Genomic DNA, 20,322 nt, shown 5'->3' with positions numbered 1-20,322 from the left:
AATACCCACAGGTTCAGCGACTCCAGGAGCATCAGGCACAAAGCTCCTAGACAGAGCATCGGCCTTCACATTCTTAGAACCTGGTAAATACGAGACCACAAAGTCAAAACGGGAGAAAAACAATGACCAGCGGGCCTGTCTAGGATTCAGGCGTTTAGCAGACTCGAGATACATCAGATTTTTGTGATCAGTCAAGACCACCACACGATGCTTAGCACCCTCGAGCCAATGACGCCACTCCTCAAATGCCCACTTCATGGCCAACAACTCCCGATTGCCCACATCATAATTTCGCTCTGCCGGCGAAAACTTCCTGGAGAAAAAGGCACAAGGTCTCATAGTAGAGCAACCAGGGCCTCTCTGCGACAAAACGGCCCCTGCCCCAATCTCCGAAGCATCCACCTCCACCTGAAAGGGAAGTGAGGTGTCAGGTTGGCACAAAACAGGCGCCGAAGTAAACCGGCGTTTCAACTCCTGGACAGCCTCCACGGCAGCAGGAGCCCAGTTAGCTACATCAGAGCCTTTCTTGGTCATATCCGTCAATGGTTTAACAACGCTAGAAAAATTTGCGATAAAACGACGGTAGAAGTTAGCAAAACCCAAGAACTTCTGAAGACTCTTAACTGACGAGGGTTGAGTCCAATCATGAATAGCTCGGACCTTGACTGGGTCCATCTCCACAGCAGAAGGGGAAAAAATGAACCCCAAAAAGGGAACCCTCTGTACACCAAAGAGACACTTTGAGCCTTTAACAAACAAAGAATTTTCACGCAAAATCTTAAAAACCATCCTGACCTGCTCCACATGCGAGTCCCAATCATCAGAAAAAAACAGAATATCATCCAGATAAACAATCAAAAATTTATCCAGATACTTCCGGAAAATGTCATGCATGAAGGACTGAAAAACTGAAGGTGCATTAGAGAGCCCAAATGGCATCACCAAGTACTCAAAATGACCTTCGGGCGTATTGAATGCGGTTTTCCATTCATCGCCTTGCTTAATGCGCACAAGGTTGTACGCACCACGAAGGTCTATCTTGGTGAACCACTCGGCACCTTTAATCCGGGCAAACAAGTCTGACAACAGCGGCAAAGGATACTGAAATTTGACAGTGATCTTGTTTAAAAGCCGATAGTCAATACAAGGCCTCAAAGATCCGTCCTTTTTGGCCACAAAAAAGAATCCCGCACCAAGAGGGGAAGAAGAAGGACGGATATGCCCCTTCTCAAGAGACTCCTTGATATATGAACGCATCGCGGTATGTTCAGGTACCGACAAATTAAACAGTCTCCCCTTAGGAAACTTACTGCCAGGAATCAAATCTATTGCACAGTCACATTCCCTATGAGGAGGCAGTGCACTGGACTTAGACTCGCTGAAGACATCCTGATAATCAGACAAATACGCCGGAACTTCCGAGGGCGTAGAAGAAGCAATAGACAAGGGCAGGGAATCTCCATGAATTCCATGGCAGCCCCAACTTGACACCGACATTGCCTTCCAGTCCAAGACTGGATTATGGGTCTGTAACCATGGCAAACCCAAAACAACCAAATCATGCATCTTATGCAGAACAAGAAAACGTATCACCTCCCGATGTTCGGGAGTCATGCACATGGTAACCTGTGTCCAAAACTGCGGTTTATTTTTTGCCAAAGGCGTAGCATCAATACCCCTAAGAGGGATAGGATTTTCTAATGGCTCCAGAACAAAACCGCAGCGCTTGGCAAATGACAGATCCATCAGACTCAGGGCAGCACCTGAGTCTACAAACGCCATGACAGGATACGATGACAGTGAGCAAATCAAAGTTACAGATAGAATAAATTTAGGTTGCAAATTACCAATGGCGACAGGACTAACAACCCTAGTAAGACGTTTAGAGCATGCTGAGATAACGTGTAGAATCACCACAGTAGTAACACAAGCCATTCTGGCGTCTATGAATTTTCCGCTCATTTCTAGTCAGGATTCTATCACATTGCATTAAATCAGGTGCCTGTTCAGACAACACCATGAGGGAATTTGCGGTTTTGCGCTCCCGCAACCGCCGGTCGATTTGAATTGCCAGGGCCATGGAATCATTCAGACCTGTGGGAATGGGAAAACCCACCATCACATTCTTAATGGCTTCAGAAAGGCCATTTCTGAAATTTGCAGCCAATGCACACTCGTTCCACTGGGTCAGCACGGACCATTTCCGAAATTTTTGGCAATACACTTCAGCCTCGTCCTGGCCCTGAGACATAGCCAGCAAGGCTTTTTCTGCCTGAATCTCAAGATTGGGTTCCTCATAAAGCAAACCGAGCGCCAGAAAAAACGCATCAATATCAGCCAATGCCGGATCTCCTGGCGCCAGCGAGAAGGCCCAATCCTGAGGGTCGCCCCGTAAAAAAGAAATAACAATTTTCACTTGCTGAGCGGAGTCTCCAGATGAACAGGGTCTCAGGGACAAAAACAATTTACAATTATTCCTGAAATTTCTAAATTTAAATCGGTCTCCGGAAAACAGTTCAGGAATCGGTATCTTAGGTTCTGAGATAGGATTTCTGATAACATAATCTTGTATGCCCTGCTCACGAGCAGTAAGCTGGTCCACACCTGTAATCAAGGTCTGGACATTCATGTCTGCAGCAAACACAAGCCACTCAGAGGTAAAGGGGAAAAGAAAAAAAAATGAGAAAGAGAAAAAAAAAACTCAGAATTTTCTTTCTTATAATCCCGCTTCTGCAATGCATTTAACATTTAATACTGGCCTGGCAAACTGTTATGACCCCAATGGCGAGGGTCTCAGAGGAACAAGTAAGTCTGCGAAGTACAAAAATCCAGCTCATAGGGCAGTGGTAACTGGGTTGACCATATATCTACTCCTAACGCCAACACTAGAAGTAGCCGGGGAACATGCCTACGTTGGTCGCTAGATGTCTCGCGCCAGCCGGAGGACTAACTACCCCTAGAAGAGGAAAACAAAGACCTCTCTTGCCTCCAGAGAATAGACCCCAAAAGTTGGATACAAGCCCCCCACAAATAATAACGGTGAGGTAAGAGGAAATGACAAACACAGAGATGAACTAGGTTTAGCAAAGAGAGGCCCACTTACTAATAGCAGAATGTAGTAAGATAACTTATATGGTCAACAAAAACCCTATCAAAAATCCACACTGGAAATTCAAGAACCCCCGAACCGTCTAACGGCCCGGGGGGAGAACTCCAGCCTCCCTAGAGCTTCCAGCAAGGTTAGGATACAGATTATGTACAAGCTGGACAAAAATGCAAACAAAAACAAATAGCAAAAAGCAAGAAAGCAGACTTAGCTTAATCTAGCAGGAACCAGGATCAGTAGACAAGAGCACAACAGATTAGCTCTGATTACAACGTTGCCAGGCATTGAACTGAAGGTCCAGGGAGCTTATATAGCAACACCCCTGACCTAACGACCCAGGTGAGCATACAAGGGAAGGGATGGCAGACATTCCCAGAGTCAAATCACTAGTAACCACTAGAAGGAGCCAAAAAGGTAAATTCACAACAGGATCCACCATTCACAATAGGTGATGTCACAGCTCACCTCCTCCTCCTGTACAATGACTGATAACACCTCTGTATACAGGAGATAACACAGGATCCACCACTCACAATAGGTGATGTCACAGCTCACCTCCTCCTGCATAATGACTGATAACACCTCTATATACAGTAGATACACAGGATCCACCTTTCACAATAGGTGATGTCACAGCTCACCTCCTCCTGTACAATGACTGATAACACCTCTATACACAGTAGATAACACAGGATCCACCATTCACAATAGGTGATGTCACAGCTCACCTTCTCCCCCTGTACAATGACTGATAACACCTCTATATACAGTAGATAACACAGGATCTACCATTCACAATAGGTTATGTCACAGCTCACCTCCTCCTCCTGTACAATGACTGATGACACCTCTATATACAGTAGATAACACAGGATCCACCACTCACAATGGGTGATGTCACAGCTCACCTCCTCCTCCTGTACAATGACTGATAACACCTCTGTATACAGTAGATAACACAGGATCCACCATTCACAATAGGTGATGTCACACGTGATGTTTGGATTAGGGTTTCAGTTAGAATTGGGGGTTTCCACTGTTCAGGCACATCAGCGGCTCTCCAAACGAGACATGGCGTCCGATCTCAGTTCCAGCCAATTCTGCGTTGAAAAAGTAAAACGGTGCTCCTTCCCTTCCGAGCTCTCCCGTGTGCCCAAACAGGGGTTTACCCCAACATATGGGGTATCAGCGTACTCAGGACAAATTGGACAACAACTTTTGGGGTCCAATTTCTCCTGTTACCCTTGGGAAAATACAAAACCGGGGGCTAAAAAATAATTTTTGTGGAAAAAAAAGATTTTTTATTTTCACGACTCTGCGTTATAAATTGTAGTGAAACACTTCGGGGTTCAAAGTTCTCACAACACATCTAAATAAGTTCCTTGGGGTCTAGTTTCCGATATGGGGTCACTTGTGGGGGTTTTCCACTGTTTAGGTACATCAGGGGCTCTGCAAACGCAATGTGATGCATGCAGACCATTCCATCTAAGTCTGCATTCCAAACAACTCCTTCCCTCCTGAGCTCTGCCATGTGCCCAAACGGTGGTTGCCCCCACATATGGGGTATCAGCGTACTCAGCACAAATTGGACAACAACTTTTGGGGTCCAATTTCTCCTGTTACCCTTGGGAAAATACAAAACTGGGGTCTAAAAAATAATTTATGTGGGAAAAAAAGATTTTTTATCTTCACGGCTCTGCGTTATAAACTGTAGTGAAACACTTGGGGGTTCAAAGTTCTCACAACACATCTAGATAAGTTCCTTGGGGGTCTGGTTTCCAATATGGGGTCACTTGTGGGGGGGTTCTACTGTTTAGGTACATCAGGGGCTCTGCAAATGCAACGTGACACCTGCAGACCAATCCATCTAAGTCTGCATTCCAAACGGCGCTCCTTTCCTTCCGAGCTCTGCCATTCACCCAAACGGTGGTTCCCCCCCACATATGGGGTATCAGCGTACTCAGGACAAATTGGACAACAACTTGTGGGGTCCAATTTCTCCTGTTACCCTTGGGAAAATACAAAACTGGGGGCTAAAAATCATTTTTGTGAAAAAAAAAGGATTTTTTATTTTCACGTCTCTGTGTTATAAACTATAGTGAAACACTTGGAAGATTAAAGTACTCACAACACATCTAGATAAGTTCCTTAGGGGGTCTTCTTTCCAAAATGGTGTCACTTGTGGGGGGTTTCAATGTTTAGGCACATCAAGGGCTCTCCAAATGCAACATGGCGTCCCATCTCAATTCCAGTCAATTTTGCATTGAAAAGTCAAAAGGCGCTCCTTCCCTTCCGAGCTCCGCCATGCGCCCAAACAGTGGTTTACCCCCACAAATGGGGTATCAGCATACTCAGGACAAATTGCACAATAACTTTTGGGGTCCAATTTCTTCTATTACCCTTGGGAAAATAAAAAATGTGGGGCAAAATATCATTTTTGTGAAAAAATAAGATTTTTTATTTTTACGGCTCTGCATTATAAACTTCTGTGAAACACTCGGTGGGTCAAAGTGCTCACCACACATCTAGATAAGTTCCTTAGTGGGTCTAACTTCTAAAATGGTGTCACTTGTGGGGGGTTTCAATGTTTAGGCACATCAGGGGCTCTCCAAATGCGACATTGCATCCTATCTCAATTCCAGTCAATTTTGCATTGAAAAGTCAAATGGCGCTCCTTCCCTTCCGAGCTCTGCCATGCGCCCAAACAGTGGTTTACACCCACATATGTGGTATCAGCGTACTCAGGACAAATTGTACCACAAGTTTTGGGGTACAATTTCTCCTGTTACCCTTGGTAAAATAAAACAAATTGGAGCTTAAGTAAATTTTTGGGAAAAAAAAGTTAAATGTTCATTTTTTTTTAAACATTCCAAAAATTCCTGTGAAACACCTGAAGGGTTAATAAACTTCTTGAATATGGTTTTGAGCACCTTGTGGGGTGCAGTTTTTAGAATGGTGTCACACTTGGGTATTTTCTATCATATAGACCCCTCAAAGTGACTTCAAATGTGATGTGGTCCCTAAAAAAAATGGTGTTGTAAAAATGAGAAATTGCTGGTCAACTTTTAACCCTTATAACTCCCTAACAAAAAAAAATTTTGGTTCCAAAATTGTGCTGATGTAAAGTAGACATGTGGGAAATGTTACTTATTAAGTATTTTGTATGACAGATCTCTGTGATTTAAGGGCATAAAAATTCAAAGTTGGAAAATTGCGAAATTTTCAAAATTTTCCCCAAATTTCCATTTTTTTCACAAATAAACGCAGGTAATATCAAATAAATTTTACCACTATCATAAAGTAAAATATGTCATGAGAAAACAGTTTCAGAATCATCAGGATCCTTGAAGCGTTCCAGAGTTATAACCTCATAAAGGGACAATGGTCAGAATGATCCACCTTTCACAATAGGTGATGTCACAGCTCACCTCCACCTCCTGTACAATGACTGATAACACCTCTATATACAGTAGATAACACAGGATCCATCATTCACAATAGATGATGTCACAGCTCCCCTCCTCCTCTTGTACAATTGTACAATGACTGATAACACCTCTATATATAGAAGATAATACAGGATCCACCATTCACAATAGGTGATGTCACAGCTCACCTCCTCCTCCTGTACAATGACTGATAACACCTCTATATACAGTAGATAACACAGGATCCACCATTCACAATAGGTGATGTCACAGCTCACCTCCTCCTCCTGTAAAATGACTGATAACACCTCTATATACAGTAGATACACAGGATCCACCATTCACAATAGGTGATGTCACAGCTCACCTCCTCCTGTACAATGACTGATAACACCTCTATATACAGTAGATAACGCAGAATCCACCATTCACAATAGATGATGTCACAGCTCACCTCCTCCTCCTGTACAATGACTGATAACACCTCTATATACAGTAGATAACGCAAAATCCACCATTCACAATAGGTGATGTCACAGCTCACCTCCTCCTCCTGTACAATGACTGATGACACCTCTATATACAGTAGATATCACAGGATCCACCATTCACAATAGGTGATATCACAGCTCACCTCCTCCTTCTGTACAATGACTGATAACACCTCTATATACAGTAGATAACGCAGAATCCACCATTCACAATAGATGATGTCACAGCTCACCTCCTCCTCCTCCTGTACAATGACTGATGATAACAACTCTATATACAGTAGATAACGCAGAATCCACCATTCACAATAGGTGATGTAAAATTAAATTGAATCCTCAAATACTGACTTTCTATGATGAGAGTGTAAAGCCTCAGGTTCACAATGTTACTGTGCAGTTGGACGTCCGTATACATGGGTCTTATGGTCTATGTCAGGATATATCACCGGCAGTAGACCACTCGGCTCTTCTGTGTTTTCTGATGTCTGCTGTAAGTCATCCTGAATCCTGAATTCTTATTTTCAAGTTAGAAATTCAGAGAATAGTTTGGAATAACATATGGATGTTATACAATGTGTGGGAAAGCGCCAACGTCTAAAAATCCCACATACACTCGCTAAAGTCTGCAAAGCAAACACTAATGGAAGCCGACACTACCTGCCATGTGTTGCACAGAATCGCACTACAGCGAAAGAACACATTTTGCTTATCCTCCTGTGGCTCAGCGATGTGTCTCCAGGGCTGCCCCAGTCTCTGTTTTTGGACTGCAGTGGTGATGTCATATATTCTGAATGGCGAATCTTGTGCTATTTACTGTGTACATATGTGTCATCATTTTGTAATATTATGTGTAGTGGCTAGTGTAAAGAAAAAAAATCAGATTTATTAACCCCTTAATCCCATATGACGTACTATCCCGTCGAGGTGACCTGGGACTTAGTTCCCAGTGACGGCATAGTACGTCATAGTTGATCGGCCGCGCTCACGGTGGGAGCGCGGCCGATCGCCGCCGGGTGTCAGCTGATTATTACAGCTGACATCCGGCACTATGTGCCAGGAGCAGTCACGGATCACTCCCGGCACATTAACCCCCGCAACACTGCGATCAAACATGATCGCAGCGTTCCGGCGGCATAGGGAAGCATCGCGCAGGGAGGGGGCTCCTTGCGTGCTTCCCTAAGACCCTCGGAACAACGCGATGTGATCGCGTTGTTCAGAGGGTCTCCTACCTCCTCCTCCCTGCAGGTCCCAGATCCAAAATGGCCACGGGGCTCCTTCCGGGTCCTGCAGGGAGGTGGCTTGCAAGCGCCTGCTCTGAGTAGGCAAGCCTCCTGCAGTGCCTATTAGATCGCTGATCTGACACAGTGCACTGAAAAGTGTCAGATCATTGATCTGATAATATATAGTGATGTCCCCCCCCCCCCGAGGCAATGTTATAAAGTAAAAAATATATATATATTTACATGTGTAAAAAAAAAAAAATTCCTAAATAAAGAAAAAAAAAATATTGTTCCAATAAATACATTTTTTTAGCTAGATAAAAAAAACAATACAAGTACACATATTTAGTATGGTCCGTAACGACCCGACCTATAAAACTGTCCCACTAGTTAACCCCTTCAGTGAACACCGTAAAAAAAAAAATGAGGCAGAAAACAACACTTTATTATCATGCCGCCAAAAAAAATAACCATACGACCGCTGAAAACGCCATCTTGTCCCGCAAAAAATGAGCCACCATACAGCATCATCAGCGAAAAAATAAAAAAGTTATAGTCCTCAGAATAAAGTGATGCAAAAATAATTATTTTTTATATAAAATAGTTAGTTATCGTATAAAAGCGCCAAAACATTAAAAAATGATATAAATGAGGTATCGCTGTAATCGTACTGACCCGAAGAATAAAACTGTATTATCAATTTTACGAAATGTGGAACGGTATAAACGCCCCCCCAAAAGAAATTCATGAATAGCTGGTTTTTGGTCATTCTGCCTCACAAAAATCGGAATGAAAAGCGATCAAAAAATGTCACGTGCCCGAAAATGGTACCAATAAAAACGGCAACTTGTCCCACAAAAAACAAGACCTCACATGACTCTGTGGACCAAAATATGGAAAAATTATAGCTCTCAAAATATGGAGACGCAAAAACTATTTTTTGCAATAAAAAGCGTCTTTTAGTGTGTGACAGCTGCCAATCATAAAAATCCGCTAAAAAACCCGCTATAAATGTAAATCGAACCTCCCTTTATCACCCCCTTAGTTAGGGAAAAATAATAAATTTTAAAAAATGTATTTATTTTCTTTTTCCCATTATGGTTAGGGTTAGGGTTGGGGCTAAAGTTAGGGTTAGGGCTACAGTTAGGATTGGGGCTAAAGTTAGGGTTAGGGTTGGGGCTAAAGTTAGGGTTAGGGCTACAGTTAGGGTTGGGCTACAGCTAGGGTTGGGGCTACAGTTTGGGTTATAGTTGGGGCTAAAGTTAGGGTTAGGGTTGGGGCAAAAGTTAGGGTTAGGGCTACAGTTTGGGTTGGGCCTACAGTTAGGGTTGGGGCTAAAGTTAGGGTTAGGGTTGGGGCTAAAGTTAGGGTTTGGATTACATTTACGGTTGGGATTAGGGTTAGGGGGTGGTTAGGGTTATGGTTTGGATTAGGGTTAGAGGTGTGAATTTTTGTGGAAAAAAAATAGTTTTTATTTTCACGACACTCTGCGTTATAAATTGTAGTGAAACACTTGGGGGTTCAAAGTTCTCACAACACATCTAGATAAGTTCCTTGGGGGTCTAGTTTCCAATATGGGGTCAATTGTGGGGTGTTTCTACTGTTTAGGTACATCAGGGGCTCTGCAAATGCAACGTGACACCTGCAGACCAATCCATCTAAGTCTGCATTCCAAACGGCGCTCCTTCCCTTCCGAGCTCTGCCATGCGCCCAAACGGTGGTTCCCCCCCACATATGGGGTATCAGCGTACTCAGGACAAATTGGACAACAACTTTTGGGGTCCAATTTCTCCTGTTACCCTTGGGAAAATACAAAACTGGGGGCTAAAAAATCATTTTTGTGAAAAAAAAAGGATTTTTTATTTTCACGGCTCTGCGTTATAAACTGTAGTGAAACACTTGGAGGATTAAAGTTCTCACAACACATCTAGATAAGTTCCTTAGGGGGTCTTCTTTCCAAAATGGTGTCACTTGTGGGGGGTTTCAATGTTTAGGCACGTCAGGGGCTCTCCAAACGCAACATGGCGTCCCATCTCAATTCCAGTCAATTTTGCATTGAAAAGTCAAAAGGCGCTCCTTCCCTTCCGAGCTCCGCCATGCGCCCAAACAGTGGTTTACCCCCACAAATGGGGTATCAGCATACTCAGGACAAATTGCACAATAACTTTTGGGGTCCAATTTCTTCTATTACCCTTGGGAAAATAAAAAATGTGGGGCAAAATATCATTTTTGTGAAAAAATAAGATTTTTTATTTTTACGGCTCTGCATTATAAACTTCTGTGAAACACTCGGTGGGTCAAAGTGCTCACCACACATCTAGATAAGTTCCTTAGTGGGTCTAACTTCTAAAATGGTGTCACTTGTGGGGGGTTTCAATGTTTAGGCACATCAGGGGCTCTCCAAATGCGACATTGCATCCTATCTCAATTCCAGTCAATTTTGCATTGAAAAGTCAAATGGCGCTCCTTCCCTTCCGAGCTCTGCCATGCGCCCAAACAGTGGTTTACACCCACATATGTGGTATCAGCGTACTCAGGACAAATTGTACCACAAGTTTTGGGGTACAATTTCTCCTGTTACCCTTGGTAAAATAAAACAAATTGGAGCTTAAGTAAATTTTTGGGAAAAAAAAGTTAAATGTTCATTTTTTTTTAAACATTCCAAAAATTCCTGTGAAACACCTGAAGGGTTAATAAACTTCTTGAATATGGTTTTCAGCACCTTGTGGGGTGCAGTTTTTAGAATGGTGTCACACTTGGGTATTTTCTATCATATAGACCCCTCAAAGTGACTACAAATGTGATGTGGTCCCTAAAAAAAATGGTGTTGTAAAAATGAGAAATTGCTGGTCAACTTTTAACCCTTATAACTCCCTAACAAAAAAAAATTTTGGTTCCAAAATTGTGCTGATGTAAAGTAGACATGTGGGAAATGTTACTTATTAAGTATTTTGTATGACAGATCTCTGTGATTTAAGGGCATAAAAATTCAAAGTTGGAAAATTGCGAAATTTTCAAAATTTTCCCCAAATTTCCATTTTTTTCACAAATAAATGTAGGTAATATCATATAAATTTTACCACTATCATAAAGTAAAATATGTCATGAGAAAACAGTTTCAGAATCATCAGGATCCTTGAAGCGTTCCAGAGTTATAACCTCATAAAGGGACAGTGGTCAGAATTGTAAAAATTGGTCCTATCATTAACGTGCAAACCACCCTTGGGCGTTAAGGGGTTAATATAGATGTCATATGGAAAAAAAATAACCTTAAATATAAAACCATGATTTAAGCAATAGGTCATTTTTCTGATGACACGTTCCATTTGCAGTGGACCCCATTGCCACCAGGATTCCTGTCCTACAGCTACAGGTTGCACATACAGCATGTCCACCCCTGTGATATGTTCTGAACTCCACATTACCCATGACAGACCCATCAGTTCTCAAAAAAAGTCTTTATACTTCAAAAATTTGCTGGACAGAACCAACAGAGGTCCACCTAAGCAATAATTGACCCTTGTGGTAGACTTTGGAACATTTGTCATTCGTCAATAGTCTTTTATTTTTGGGTCATTTGTTCCTTTCCCCAATAAAGAGGGCTAGCTCCTCTAACTATGGTGGAAGACCGGCTGCAGTCATTGCCTGCGGCAAACTTTCGTCATCCCTATTTTCCAGGCAATGAAACAAAGTAACCCCCTCCCAGCGGCTCTCTTCCCCCCTCACTGATTACACAGCTCTAACATACAATCAGGATTATTTTTATAGAATACAATTTTCAGCTAAATTAACTTTTGAAGTAACTTTTACAGAACTTCTGGCCTATGTTATTTTATTTAAAAAAAAAAAAAAACCACTTTTAAGTTAATTGTGACTTTAGTCTTAATCTAAAAAATACTAGTTTTAATTTTCTACAGATTCAGGCTTCCCCCCGGATGAATCACTGATGAAATGGTTTCTCGTAAAGAGCTGTGTTAATCTAGAATTTCACAAGGTTCCACCAACTTTTACAAGAATGGTGTTAGTTTTCAGAATAGCAGGATTACTTGAACATATGTTCCACAGTTATTTGCTCTTGGGTAAAGTTTACTTTTTATTTTTTTTACATGAAATTATCCTGCATGTGGAAAATTGTTAAAGTAAACTTCTTTTTTTAAAGACATGTTATTTTTAGGTCTGGGCTGATTAACTTCTTAATATATCTTTAAAGCGGATGTAGCTGTACCTATAACTATAACTATGTTATTAGTGAGATGTAAAGTCGGCCAATCTCGCACCAGATATTGGCAAGTTTAGCCGACTTTAATTCAATATGTACAGATGCATCGAAGAGGATCTTTCACTGAATTTTCTAGTTTATTCTGTATACCTCTCTCTGATTGGTGCTGCTCCGCTGATTCTGGAACAGTTTTTCTTTTTCTTTTGTGTCCCTCCATTCTAAAGTTATGCCCTCCGGTATAAAACATGAAAAGATTTCTTTCAACAACTGGGCGTATACCACAGAACTTCTCTGTGGGTGTGGCCTTGTTTTGATTGGTCTATGTTAGAGGAGAAAAAGCAAACACCCACAGGGAACTTTTGTGGTACACGCCCAGTTGGTTGAAGGGAAAATTTGCACCATTATTACTAGGAGGCATTACGGTACTTTGGAACGGAGAATCACAGTTGAAAAAGAAAAGCTGTACCAGAATCAGTGAAGCAAATGAATTAGGGGAGGTACAAAGTTTTAATATAAAATATACAATAAAAAGTAATCTTTAGGACATGTCACACATTATAAAAGCATTGGGGACATTATATCAGAATTGGGGATATTATACCAGGATGGGGAATGTAATATCAGAATGGGGACATTTTACTAGGATGAGGTCATTATACCAGAACGGTGGCATTATAGCAAAATGGGAGACATCATACCATAATGGGGAGCATTGTCCCAAAATGGGGGACATTATACCATAATGGGGAGCACTATCCCCAAATGGGGGACATTATACCAATATGGGGACATTATACCAGGATGGGGAGCATTATCCCAAAATGAGGGACATTATACCAGGATGGGGACATTATACCAAAATGGGGGACATTATACCATGATGGGGGGGACATTATACTGTTACGCATGTGGATGTGCCTGGAAGAGCGTAACAGAGTAAACACCCGGTTCTTCACTAGAGCCCCTGATGGTGTGGTGAGACTTGAGCCCAGGTGCTACTCCAGGACAGAACCTAGAGCTGCGGCAGCTGACCCCCAAAGGGGCAAGAAAGCAGGTCAAGCCAGGAACTGAAACATAGGAGAACATGCGGCTGGTAGATAGAACAGGTACCAGATCAGGAACGGACAGAATGATTTCAGGAGCACAGGACGGCCTCTGGTATGGGATCACAGGAGCAGGTTCAGACTGGACTGATGGGGATAGGAATATAGGTGCGGCTAGATGGATAAGGCTCAGTACTTGGTAGAGGCCGGACAGACTCAGAAACAGGATGCAGCTGGGCAGATAGGTATCAGTTCAGAAAAGGTGGGCAGGATTGGATGCAGGCAGGACAGACAGGCTCAGGTTCAGACTAGGCAGGGAAGAACAGGCAGGGACAGGTTTAGACAGGGCTAGCAGGATGGACTACATCAGATTCAGACAGAGCACATGTGCAGGGACCTTACAACTTGGTAGCAGAAAACACGCTGGCTCTGGCTACTGAAATTGCTAAAGCACCTCCTAATAGGGGAGGGTGCCTTAAATATCAGATGTCTCCGAGCTATTGGCTGGGAATGTTTTCAGAAGCACGCTGTCCCTTTAAGAGGTATTGAGCGTGTGCCCTAAGGACTTTCCCAGGAGACCTGCATGCCGTGCACAAGTGCTAGGAGTAAACAGATGCAGAGGGAGCGCAGACGGGGAAGTGAACACTCCAGTGTCTCTGTAGGGAAGTGGAAAGTGATTTGTGTACGGACGCTGACAGTGTTCTAAATGGGGCTATTATACCAGGATGGAGGACATTATACCAGAATGGGAGACATTATACCAGGATGGGGGACATTAAACCAAAATGGGGGAGATTATACCAGGATGGGGGACATTATACCAGAATGGGTACATTATACCAGAATGCGAGACATTATACCAGGATGGGGACGTTACACCATGAAGGGTCCCATAATTGAGGACAATGTTATAGCATTGGGCCCAGGATGGGAGAGATTATTATAAGAAGGAGCCAGGATGGGTGATATTATTACATGGAGGTGAACACATATGTCTTTATGGGATCTAGAATGCTACACGGGCCCATACGTCTGACTAACATGCAAATGGAGGCCCAGGTCCAAATTTTGCACCAGGGCCCATCAGACTCTAGTTACACCTCTGTGTGCACACTTAGTCTATAATAATTAGACTACAAAGTAAACAGTTTTTCCGACGGCATCTAAACAAGCTCGGCATAGTCCACAACCTCAGGAGGCCAATATCGTGACGTGAGTATAATCCTGACTATATTTTCACCGCGTTAAACAGCACAATTATGCAAAATGCAATAACAAATGCAGCAGTAAAACTGCCTCAGTAAATAGATTCACAAGGAAAGTGCATAAAGCAGCGTGTAATGTACCTAGAAGAAGAGAACTGATACTGCGCAATAAATAGACAATGGAAACAACAGCTTCAAGAAAGCTTTTATCTTCATTAAGGCTGCAGCCGGGATGAAGGAGCGCTCCTGGCTACGGCTCCTCTGTTACCGTCATACTGTGGCTATAATTGCAAAGGGACGGCAGATCTGCGGATTATGTTGTTAAGATCTCAGGTCCCACATTCATGCAATTATTAACTCATCAATACGCACCATGGAATGACCACATCACCATTGTGATATTGTAATATTGTTGTTACAATACAATAATTTTAAGAGGTGATACTACTATTATCTAACGATTGCCATATAACTTAGATAGTGGTCAGCTGAGCTTTCATTCCGACCCATATATCCCATACCCATGAATGATTGTAGAGAGCCCCCAGACGCAGGGCCACGGGGCACTCGGTACCGGGCCTCTCAGTCTCGGTCTTGGGGTTGTCACGGTGGCCTGACCCGGTCCGTGACCCTGCTAAGAGGCATCCAATCAAAGGTGGTGGTGTGTGGTGCGAGGAAATAACGAGGACACATGGTTGCAGTCTCTTTACCTCTTTACTGAAGGCTTCAGGATCCGCAATCCGGAGCACTGCTAACAGGGCTGGCTGAGACCGGCCGGTCCGAAGGCACCTCCAGAGTTCCCTTCACAGGTGGAAATCAGTGCCTCCCTACTAGCGCCTGTGTGTTGTAGTACTTCCCTGCTGAGCACCACGGGATAGTCCTCACAACTGTTGTGTCTTTTTCTGATGTTCTTTCCCACAACTCGTATCTTTTCTGATGCTCTTCTCCGTCCCCCAGATGATATGGCTAGGACGCACCCGTATGACAGGTAGGCCTGGAGTTCTTCTGGGACCCTAGTGACGCCCCTCTCCCACAGTTGCCCCCTATGTCTGCTTAGGTGATTTAGCTGAGACAGCCAACCTATAATTAACTGTCCTGCCGCTGTTTGAAGTAATGCTTGGAGTCCAATACTACTGGAGTTCCGGCCACCGGCGACGCGCCTCAGTAGGATGTTGCCGATCTCGGGGCACGACTCCTACTGGTATTATCTCCTTTTTGCTGCGATCTCGTTTCTCACTGCTTCACAATAAACCTCACTTCTTGTCCTTTCTTAAGACACCGCCGCAAATCAGTGCAGGCGCGGTTCCGTAACGTTCTGTCTGTTTGCTAGGCCTCTGTCAGGATCCCACCCTTGACAGGGACCCCCCTGAATCTTCTCAAGCAACCCCTTCTCTCACTAGGTGTTGCCTGGGCAAAACCCAGTCAGCTTCTCCCTCACTTTCTATCCAACCCCCAATTTTAGTGAGGACTCTTAAATGTTACAAAACAGGAACATGGTTAAATATTTTAAGTAACACACTATAAATAACTTCTATTACCCAGCCGGGTATTCTACTAAGTGCAAATTCTGAACAATAATTTAACTTTGCCTTTAAGGACGTATAAGCTGGATCCACTAAAGGCCTACTATAGAACTCTATAATATAAATTAACTTTTTGTCACTTCTCTTTTCTAAGTACAACTCTTTCCTATTGACTCTCTGATTCGTCTAATGCAGGACCGCCTGTCTATCTGCCCAGGCCTACTGCCTCTCTCCCAATTCACAGTACAAGATTGGTTAACCATCTCTTTATGGTTTTCAGGAGGACTCCCTAACCTCTACAGGTTTGTTTTTCCCTGAAATTCAGCTTTCAGTTCTTTCCTGTCCTCAGTCTTTTAATAACATTATTAAACATTTGCGATAACTAACTAACTACACATTACTTGCCACATACAACATTATTACTGTTCACTTTCTTTTAAGGTAACATTACACAGTAGGTGCAACTAGTGAACTTCCCCTTTAAGAGGGAACCAAGTCTCTTTGAGGTAGTGCAACTGCTCAAGTTGCAAGTCTGTCTACAGCAGGAACTCCTGTGCTGTTTACAGAAATAGTTTCTTCGAAAAGGGTCCCTTTTCTTGTAAAACCAGTAGGGGGCACCCTTAATAGGGTGCAAACTATGTACAAAACAGTTTGTGAACCATTCACCGTTCATGATTCGGCAGTCTTTATCTTTAACAAGGAGCAAAAAGGAAAATAAAAGCAAAAATAAAAAGCAATAGGGATCCCGGGTAAACTAAGGGATCCCTTTAAGAATAACCCTAGTCGGGTATTAGCAGCAAAGAGCAGGGAAACAAACAGTTAACTATTTACATTTTCATGGTTTCGGGTCTATCATTACATGAGGTTACACGGCATCTGCTGGTGACGGACACTCTCTGGCCGGTAAGGCTGCGGTCCTCTGTCCTCGGCGGATGCGGAATCGGTATCATTGGTTCGTCTCCCAGATGCGGTCAGATCACCCGGTGTCTGGATTCGAATGTCGGCTGTTGTTGCAAGTTCAGTAGCGGCGATAATACACACCGTGGCGACAGTAGTGGCGTTGGTCAAATCCGGGTTAGTCATAGTCGGGACAGCAGGTGGCGCTACTGCCAGCTCGCATCGTTGGATGTCTCGAGCGCACCACCCCTGCGCACTCCGGTGGCGAGTGTAGGTCACCTGGTCCCCTTTACATGGTAGCGGATTGTCACATCTATTGCGGAACGGGGTTTTCACATTGTAGCTGGTAAAGAAGATTTCAGTCGGCAGTCCCGGTTCTTGTATAGAGCCCCAACCCCGCTTCGGGTGAAAGGCCAATACAGTCCCCTGCCTTACCGGGTTCCTCTTATTGGGTTCAGTCTTTGGTCTCTGCACTCTTGGTGGGTCATTGGGTTCTGTCTCTTTTTGGTTTTGCCATTGTCGAATTAAGCATTGCTTATACTGTTCCCAGGTGAGCGCAGCAATGCTGAGGCCCTCCTGCCTGGCCCCATCCGGCCCGATCCGTGGGGTATCCCACTGAAAGACCACCCCCTCTGAGCTCACATCTAGCGGTTTCCTGTTATGATCCGGTGACCTTGGAGCCGCATGAAACTTTCTCTGGAGTCGGTGGAACCTGTACTGACCGCAAATCCTGAACTAACACCGCAACTAGAAGTAGCCGTGGGGTGTGCCTAACAAACCCTAGACACCTCGACACAGCCGGAGGACTAAATACCCCTATAGATGGAAATAGGAATACTACCTTGCCTCAGAGCAGAACCCCAAAGGATAGGTAGCCCCCCACGAATAATGACTGTGAGTAGGAGAAGAAAAGACACACGCAGGTAGAAAACAGGATTTAGCAAAAGAGGCCACTCTAGCTAAATAGGAAAGGATAGGACAGAATACTAGGCGGTCAGTAATAAAACCCTTCCAAAAATATCCACCGCAGATAATACAAAAAATTCCACAATCTAACTAAAGACGTGGAATGAATATCTGCAACCCCAGAGAATCCAACAAGACTGAGAAAATACTGACACAATCTAAGCTGGACAAAAACACACAAAAGAATAGCACTGAATTATGAAGCACACAGCATGTGTACCACAGAAAAAAAAACAGACACTTATCTTTGCTGATTTGGCAGAAAGGCAGGAGGAACCAGGCAGAGGTCCAACACCTCCAAACAACAATTGACAACTGGCAAGGACTAATGAATCCTGCACACCTAAATACCCCAGTCAGAACTGCAATCAGCAGACACACCTGACCAGGACTGCAACCCAGGGACAACTGCATTACCACCTACTACCACCGGAGGGAACCCAAAAGCAGAATTCACAACAGTTTCCCCATCGTTGTTGGTAACGGAGGCACTAGTTTCCCCATGGTGTCTGGGGTCAGCACTACCAGCTCAGCGGTGAAAACTCGGTTACTGTCGGGCTGGGGAGCGGTCACAGGAGCAGGAGCGGTCGGGGGAGCAGGGACGCTTTCATTACCTGCGTCTGATGTGATTCCACCGATGTCGATCAGCGCCGTTGACAAGGACGCTGGAATCGGCTGCAGCCCGGACCGCGGTTCCTCCAGGGCGTCCTCCAAACACGGTTCCGCCTTCCATGGCTTCGCATCTGCTGGCTCCGTGATTGGGATAGGTGGACTCGGCTCCTCCGCCGGCGGCTCCAAGGAGTTCGGGTCCCTCAGCTGCGGCGGGTTCGGGTCCGCCTCTAGCCGGTGGAGACAACCCGGGATCACTGCGTTGTCGCTCAGGTACTCGCTGGTCACCTTCGCTGTCTCAAAGTCAGTAGCTGCACTTGCACCTGGCTCCACCATTTCTTGGGGGTCGGGCTTCGGCTTGCCTGAGTTCCCGCGGTTGCACACCAGGGGGTGGTTCTCCTCTGCTTCGGGGCAGGTCGTCAGTTTGCAGCAATAGTCGGAGGGGGCGGTCGCCACTCCTGGCGCCGCTTTGATAGTCTCCTCCCATGGCACGCCCTTCTTCCTCTGCGCTCCCCGTGGTGCTGCAATGGCGGCGGTTTTGGCGGGAACTTTTGGCAGCAAGTGGCAATCCCCAGTCTTTGCAATAAATCACGGTTTAGGCACAAGTCAATCACAGTTCCAAGGCACACATGACCTGTTTCTTCAGGCTTAAGTAGATCCTGTTCGTGACACCAAGTTGGAGCGCCCCCAGACGCAGGGCCGTGGGGCACTTGGTACCGGGCCTCTCAGTCTCGATCTTGGGGTTGTCACGGTGGCCTGACCCGGTCCGTGACCCTGCTAAGGGGCGTCTAATCAAAGGTGGTGGTGCGTGGTGCGAGGAAATAACGAGGACACAGGGTTGCAGTCTCTTTACCTCTTTACTGTAGGCTTCAGGATCCGCAATCCGGAGCACTGCTAACAGGGCTGGCTGAGACCGGCCAGTCCGAAGGCACCTCCAGAGTTCCCTTCACAGGTGGAAATCAGTGCCTCCCTACTAGCACCTGTGTGTTGTAATACTTCCCTGCTGAGCACCACGGGATAGACCTCACAACTGTTGTGTCTTTTTCTGATGTTCTTTCCCACAACTCGTATCTTTTCTGATGCTCTTCTCCGTCCCCCAGATGATATGGCTAGGACGCACCCGTATGACGGGTAGGCCTGGAGTTCTTCCGGGACCCTAGTGACGCCCCTCTCCCACAGTTGCCCCCTATGTCTGCTTAGGTGATTTAGGTGAGACAGCCAACCTATAATTAACTGTCCTGCCGCTGTTTGAAGTAATGCTTGGAGCCCAATACTTCCTCGGCGTTCCGGCCACCGGCGACGCGCCTCAGTAGGATGTTGCCGATCTCGGGGCACGACTCCTACTCCTTTTTGCTGCGATCTCGTTTCTCACTGCTTCACAATAAACCTCGCTTCTTGTCCTTTCTTAAGACACCGCCGCAAATCAGTGCAGGCGCGGTTCCGGAACGTTCTGTCTGTTCGCTAGGCCTCTGTCAGGATCCCACCCCTGACAGGGACCCCCCTGAATCTTCTCAAGCAACCCCTTCTCTCACTAGGTGTTGCCTGGGCAAAACCCAGTCAGCTTCTCCCTCACTTTCTATCCAACCCCCAGTTTTACCAAATTGTGAGGAGTGGC

The sequence above is a fragment of the Ranitomeya variabilis genome, chromosome 6, assembly GCF_051348905.1.
Source record: "Ranitomeya variabilis isolate aRanVar5 chromosome 6, aRanVar5.hap1, whole genome shotgun sequence".
Taxonomy (NCBI): Eukaryota; Metazoa; Chordata; class Amphibia; order Anura; family Dendrobatidae; genus Ranitomeya; species Ranitomeya variabilis.
The sequence above is the reverse complement of the archived record's forward strand: the minus strand, read 5'-3'. Positions refer to the sequence as shown.